The sequence below is a fragment of the Athene noctua genome, chromosome 8, assembly GCF_965140245.1.
Source record: "Athene noctua chromosome 8, bAthNoc1.hap1.1, whole genome shotgun sequence".
In the NCBI taxonomy this organism is placed as follows: Eukaryota; Metazoa; Chordata; class Aves; order Strigiformes; family Strigidae; genus Athene; species Athene noctua.
In genome coordinates, this window is record NC_134044.1 from 27,157,285 (window position 1) to 27,165,157 (window position 7,873).

Consider the following 7,873-nt stretch of genomic DNA (forward strand, 5'->3'; position numbering starts at 1 on the left):
AGAGCTGATTTCTCTGACCTTCTCCAGCCCAGAGACAGGATCAGAGTTGCAATATAAACAACAATATTAATTTGGACAAGCTAATGGATTCAAATTCAGATTACAAATTTATATTAATGGCAAAATAAATCACACCGGTTTGCAATAATATTAGAATTATTTAGCATTATGGCATTAGAGATTTCTAGTGAAAAGTTGGTGGTCTCGTGGAGCAGAGTCATCTCTGTATGGATGAAGTGACCATGCCAGGGTGGTGGGAGGCTCCAGGAGAGAAAGCAGATGGTGGGGAGTGGGTGGGCAGGTTGTGCACGGCAGGACGGGACAGTAGATGTAAGCACCTCCACACACAGCCACACAGGGCCGGGGCTGCAGAACCACGTTACTCCAGGGAAAACAGGTTTGGATGTCAGAAATCTCCCATTTCTGGAAAGCAGAACTGCACGTGGAGGTGTAAGGGGGCTGTTCAGCTGCCTACACAACGCTTGATCGCTTGGTGACAAATTTCAAACAAATCAATAGCTGGTGAAAAAGACCACAAGCTGCAAAAGCAGAAACGTTGCCTGAAAAAAAAAAAAAAAAAAAAAAAATCTGCAAGGGAGACATCCTGGCAGGGTGATGCAGGGCTCCTGCCCTGGACACCCACCACCTCATCAGCTGCATGCAGCAGGATCCTAACCAGCCTGTCATAGGCTTCAAATGCTCCAAAATACCGTGCTGCGTGTGAACTGAGAAAGAACAGTCTCCTTTAGGATCAAACCAGAACGGAAACCCTGCACCAAAAGCGCACATGGCAGCCTCACTGATGGCTGCAGATAAAATCCCAAAGGACAGAAGTTAATTACATCTGGAATGTCTTATCAGGGACAAAAGAGGTGACATCCCAAGTTCCCAGTGACTGACACACACGTCCCCACTGCGGGAAAGAGCACAAAGTGAACACTCGGCCTAACAGCACCCCAATCTCGAGCAGAAACAACGTGCGTTAAAAAGAAAACACAGTCCCCACATTATGCCAAAACCCATGTCTTTCGGCCCCTTATCTTCTTACAGTTTCTCCTGCTTTTCAACAAAAATATATAACTAAAGTGCTCATACTGTGTAGGAATGTCCCCAACTTGGGCTGCTACCGAGTCCGTGGGATCCAAGTGCCATCTTGTGTTCACACGTGGCACTTCAGGGGAACTTTTCCCCTCTCATACTCATCAAAACACCATTTCCTGCACGCCATGGAAATGCTGGTAGAGAGTTTTGGGTCTTTTAACGCTAAATTAATTGCATATTGAAATGCCAGCAAAGCCATTTAATAATAAATACAGCTGCACACTTTGTAAACGTGAACTGTTTGCACAATAAATTCTTGATGCTTACCTTGCATGGCCGTTGTAAAACCCATTTCCATCCCAACTCCTGCTGTTGGACCAAGGCACGGCTGTGGTGGTCATCACCATTCTCACCCCTCTACCCGCTGCACAAGGGGATGACGCTCAGTGCCATTAGAGTTGTGTGAAATTCTTATTTTGCAGGTGGGAATCAGGGGAAGGTAGATGGAGTTGGGAATTGTAGGTTTGCAGAAAAATTATGGTTTTATAACAATGAACTGCCTGGGAATTTAAGTCAGATTTCCTGGAAAGGTGCAGCTGAGATATATTAAAAACTCAGAAAAGTCGAGGTGTTCATCTTGAGATGTTTGCAACGATATACGAGAAAACTTTCAACATTTAATGATCTACATTTTTACAGGAAAAGAGAGAGAAAACTAAATCAGAGTTCAGTTTTCCAGTGAGGATTAAAGCAAATACTGTAGTCAATCCCAAATTATTGTATGCCTGGTTTTCAGTTTTTCCAAAATACAAGCCTATGGCTATCCTGGAACAACATTTTGTTTCTTTCAGGGTGGACACCAAACCTAAAAATGTCTTTGTTCTCACAGAATTAATAAGCATATGCATTTTCTGATGTTTATTCTCCTCTCTCCGCACTAGTATGAAAATCCTTTTGTGCTCCCAATGAACAGAAGCGATTTCAGATGCCATATACACACATGGACCCAACAGCCCACCCTCCCACCTCCCCCACATGCAGTATCATGAACGTTATTACTGTTTTTTTAAGAAATCAGTGTACAGCACAAAACTATTCCTCGCAAGCTTACCGTAGAAGTGAAAAGTCCTTCCACATTCGTTGTGTTCATGGTGCCCGTGTCCATCATATTCGGTGACCGGCTGGCTCCAGGGGTGACCCCTGGGCTCAGCCACCAGCCATGGGCATTCAGCATGATAACCCCAAATCAGAATTCCCTCTTCCCCTCAAATTTCTGATCGAAGTTACCATTATCTTATGCATGAACTGAAAATCTAGTGCTCGCAAGTGTACAAAACCACTATTTTTGGAAGAAGTGCGGTGAAGGTATTAAATCATGCAGGTATATAGACCCACATTTATTGGGTTGCTTGCTTATTTACAGTAAATGATTTAACAAACTATTAGAAAGGTCTTTCTTCTCGTAATAAATACAGATTTATATCAAATCCCTCTCTGGAAGAAGGACAGGAAGGGGACTAACACTGATGTTAGAACAGAGGTCACCACGTGATGGTCTTAGGCCTACGTTATGCACGATAAGAGATGAGATGATGTTCATGGTCCCTTTTCACTTCAAAAGCTGTTAATAAATTTATTAAAGTTTCAGATTTATGGAAAAATAAAAGAAAATGAACACAAATGGAAAAAAAAAAAAAAAAAAAAACATGGAAAAACTACTCACTACCGTTCTCATAAAGTCTCCTGAAAACCGCTGGCAGTTATATATTTTGGGGTAAGACCATTTCTTGAAGGGTACAAAATTTGTCCTTCAGGCCGAGCCACCAGGAGTTTCACCCCTTGTGCAGCTACTTGTATTTTTGCTTCTAGAGCTTTGCTTTTTTATGCAGTTCAGCCTGCAGCTACAGGCAGTGCAGTGTACTTACCAAGCACAGTGCTACGTCTCAGCATATCACACATATGATACGTGTGGGCCAAGACCTACTGAAATAAATGGAAAAGCTCCCTCTGACTTGTGAGTGTTTTGCATCAGGAGCGTGTCTCCACAGGTCTCCCAAGCTCCCAAACGCAGCTTGTCTTTTGTAACCCTAGCAAAGCTTTATTCTCTCTGCAGATCAGGTATTCTGCTCCCGATAATACAAGATCAACAGGAGAAACTCCACTGAAAGAGCCGTGTAGCGTTGATGTTTGCTTTCAGACACAAAGGCACCTTTCTGGTAAGAAAACAGATTTTAGAGTTGCATCCAACTTTATCTCAGGTCAGTAACAACATCCCTGTAAAACTGGCACCTCTTCCTGGGAGAGAGGACAACGCCTCAGGAAGATGGGGGACTTAGGGAATGGGCAATGACAAATCAGACTGGCAGTTGCTTATTAAAAGAGAAGAGCTTTTGCTGTTATTTTTCCACATCTCCGGAACTCATCTCGTATTTATCAGCCAAGCTGTTAAACACAGATGTTGTGACCCTCCCTGGGCTCACATGGGGCACAAAAGGAGCACAAGAGCCACGTAGGTGTATACAAACACCCAACAGAGGGGTAAGAGATTCAGCATAGCAATGGGCCCAGCAGCGAGCACATTACGGGAAGGCGAAAAAATCAATTTAATAAAGGAAATTCAGACTGAACAGGAGAGAAATAACAGCGACATGAAATAGTCTGGAAAAACAAAAGAGATCCCATTGTCTGGATGCAATGAGTGGAACCGCGTACAGCGGTTTGTGCACTGACAGGGGAATGGATGAGATTAAATAATAAAGTTTTCAGCGTTAGTTACAGAAGTTATTCTGTCTACAGAAGTAATTGTTATTTCTGTTTCAGAGAACACTGTACTTAGGCTGGATAGGTGTGTTGTTTTGGTTTTGGTTTTGTTTTTTTTTTTAATCCTTGGCTGGTTTATGTCTTGATGGCGTAGTTGGACCACATGCGACATCTGAGAGTCAGGATGCAAACCAGTTCATTGGCATTCAGCCAGTGTGAAGCGTGATGCAAAATCACCTCTCAAAATACCTTTGACTTCAGCGAAGGTGGGTCAAGAGCACTTCAGACTGCAAAATAACCTTCAACTGTGTAGTTTACTGATTTCTTCACTCTTAACCGAAAACAAAATGCATAATAGATATGCTGTGGTTCTAAAGAGTTACATGTCAGGACTGGTAGTAATAGGTCTTTAAAAAATAATCAGCAGAAATAAAAGAATTATATTGAATTTGAAATCCACATATAAGAAAATATGAGTAAATATAGGATGTGCTCTACACAGATGAAATTTCTTTGCTGTTTTTCCCTACTCTACATAATGTTTTCTCTCATTTTGTATGTATGGAAAGACTATTTCCCTAATTTTACTTCCCCATAATTAATAGACTTCATAAACTATCAGGTATTGCCCTGTTTTCTCATCAGTAAGGTCAGAACAACCTGGAACAATGAAATTTCCATTAAAAGCCCCATTGAGGTTCCCTTCCTCAGTGGCTTCCAGGAGCTGCAGATCTGGGAAACAGCACTTTATTCAGCAGACCTAAGGTAATGCAGACTTACTGGAGATCTCTTCTATTTTCTTTCCCTATAACCTGAACAAAATTAGACTGAAACCAAGGAAATATTTAAAATAGAAATTCAGACAAAACTGCAAATTGTTTTTGCACAGGCTTCATTGAACATGCGAGTCACTAAGTAATAATTGTTGGAATAATGTCTGTTAAAAGACCAAACACAACCAGAGACTTAGAGCTAGCACACATTTTTCAAGAAAAAGTATCTGCAGTGTTTGCTTTCAAACCCTTTAATCTTTTACCTCTGTAAAATAAGATGTTTTCTCTCTGTGTACATATCCAGTACATTAATAAACCTTTCCATCTTGGGAAAAAAAAAAAAAAAAAGGTCTTACAATTAATCTTTAATCCTTTTAATAGTCCTTCTAAAGCAAATGAAATCTCTGGGGATTAAAGTAGTACTTGTTACTCGCTTTGCAAGGTCACAAACACGAGTTAGGTTAATGGCAAATAATCGCTGAAGAACGTGTATTTCCAGTGAGTTAGTTTGCCCGTGTGTGCATTTCCAGGGTGTGAGTAACTGAGTATTTCTGATGCAGATGCCCTCACCTGACGGAAAAAAAAAATAAAAAAAAAAATCAGGAAAATATTTGAAAAATCCATGAACACGCTGAACAGCATTGATTAGTGCAACAGCACTTGTTACCCGCTCCCTTTGAGCAGCACATTGAGTTCATTTTTGGTAATAATAAACCCATCAATCCTTTGCTGAGAACAGGTGCCTCAGATACGTTACTTTCTATTTTCCTCCTAATTCTGCCAAAATGAAGCTCCATGGTATCTGCCTCAGCCTCAGAGTGACAGACTGACAGGTGTTGTCAGCGAGGTGCCTAATGACAGCGAGATTTGTTTGTCTTTTAATGGAATGCAATAAGGCATAAAAGCAAGACAAAGCAGCAGCATGTGCAGCTCGAGGAAGCCTTTGGCAAGTCAGCCTTGCAAAATGTAAAACCCCCGAATATTTTGATTAGGTAATAAAGAGCATTGTCTATACAGTTATCTGTTAATATGCTGCCACAGACCTGATTACTTCTCTCCGCTCGGAAAGTGGGTGCTACCAAACCCACACGTTGTGGTTTATGCTCAGCAATCTTAAGCCTAAAGCCTCATTGAGGTTTTAAAAAAAAAAAAAAAAAAAAAAAAGGGTAAGACTTCAGCCACTTTAGCACAGAACTGAGGCTCAGCATCTAGCTACCGGTCCATTCAAGCATTTGTTTTGCATAAATACTGATTAAAAAGGTAATAACTCCTTCTAGCCTTCTAGGAGCTTATTGACAGTAATAAAACCATATGGCTTTCATTGTAAATAAAGGAAAAAAGCAGCAGATAACATTATCTGGCTACTCGAAAATAAAAGAAAACTAAATTACAAGTGTTCCCGCATAGACATAACGAACCTCCAGCCATTTCACGTCACCTGCAAGAACAGCCCCACAGGGACAATGTCCAGCAGTGGTTCCCATGCCCGGAGATCAGCCATGCAGGCAGAGGTTAAGGGTATAACTGCACAAACATTTGGCAGCACAGAAATGAAGCATTTGTTGCGGGAAATGAAGATTTCTTTTCTCTTCCACGCAACAAAATGGCACGGCCCTTCCCAAAATTATTTCAATTTATAGAGCGTATCAGTCCCCCTTCATCCAGCTGTTCCCCTACACATCTGCAAAATCACGTGGCTCTGCTCGGGGTTTTGCCCACAGGACGTTGTTGTAGTCATGACCCATGATGGGGTCCTGCACCATTGTAATCCCACCTGCCAGAGGGCTCAGGAATTCAGGCGACTGCACCACGCCCTCGCCGAGCTGCGGGGATTGGGCAGACAGGGATAAATCCAAATGCCATCGCCCTTTCACCGGCCCAGCCTTCAGTTCCAGTTAGGGTTGTATGGAACGTGGTGACACATGAAAAAAAAATAAATCCTCTTTTCCCTTACCGAACAGTCGAATTGACCGTTATATTTGTTCCTTCTGTTCATAAACGTTAGATTTTCACATTAATTTATTAATACTCTAATATGAGAAAAATCTAACACATTGTTTAAGCTCAGGAGCAACTCAATAAGCACATCATTCTTTGATACCAAGATGTCAAACACGATTATAAATTCATTTTCCCATTACCTATTGCTTTTTAAGTCTTTCCTTTTTAAGTAAAATTCACATTTAAACTCCAAACCATCAGCTGCACTTCCCACCAAAGCATTAAGGGTGGACAGGAATCAGCAGCTGTATTTAGTCTTGTCAAGGGAACCTGTTTCACAGGAAATCAGTGTATTCTCTGAAGGAAAGAATGGATGAAAAGAAGAAACCTGCACAATAGATGGTAAAGAAAATCCTTGTTATTCCTAATGCATAGCAGACCTTGTTCAATAGCTCGCCTGTGTGAAAAGTTAAATGCGACCTTTGTGTTTCTGCCAAGGTCAGCGAATGCTGGTCATGCAAGTTAAAGTTGCCTGGGGTCTTTTTTTACCTTACACAGCAAAAAAAAAAATCATTTAAGAAATATAAAAACTTTAGGAAAAAAAAAAAAAAAAAAGAAGAGGTGCACATTGAAACGTTTGGGCCAGCTCTACATCACTTCAATTTTTCCCTGCTCTGAGATCTGTCTCTTGGGAATCCTTTCTTTTTAGGGTTGGAAAAACAAGTTTATACAGATTTTGGAAGGTGCTTCTCAAGGACATCATCCTGCCCAGGACTCTGCTCCAAGCCAGTCCTCAGTCACCTGCCTGAGCTTCAGTTCAGTGTTTATCCCACTGGAAAAAAAAAAAAAAAAAAAAAAAGAACAATTCCTGTGTTTAAGCCTGTTTTCAGCACAGAGAGTAGCAGTACATGAATAACTGAGCAGTTAGGAATCTGCCAAGTTTTCTGTGCTTTTTATTATCTGCGTAAAAGTGATTTATCAAAGTGCAAACAGAAAAACGGGCAATTTAATCAGACAACTTTCACCATCGTAAAATTTGGATGGGACAACTTGCATGGGAAAATAAGAACCTCTCTAAGTGCTATTGCTCATCCCTCAAGCTTACCCTGACCCAAACCCTTTTTATTAAGGTTCTGAAAAGTCTGATAAAGTGCTTGTTTTTATTTTTCATGCACCTTTGCACTTTCAGGCTATGGCTGAAATCAGAAGACGATGAGCTGAAATCCCATGATAGGACATTACTGTGGACTGAAATAGAAGCGCTATCACCTTTTTTCTGAGAGAGATGGGTATCACAAAGTTACAAGCCTAAATCATAATTACAAGAGATTTGGATAAGCTTGAAAGAAGAAAGTAAG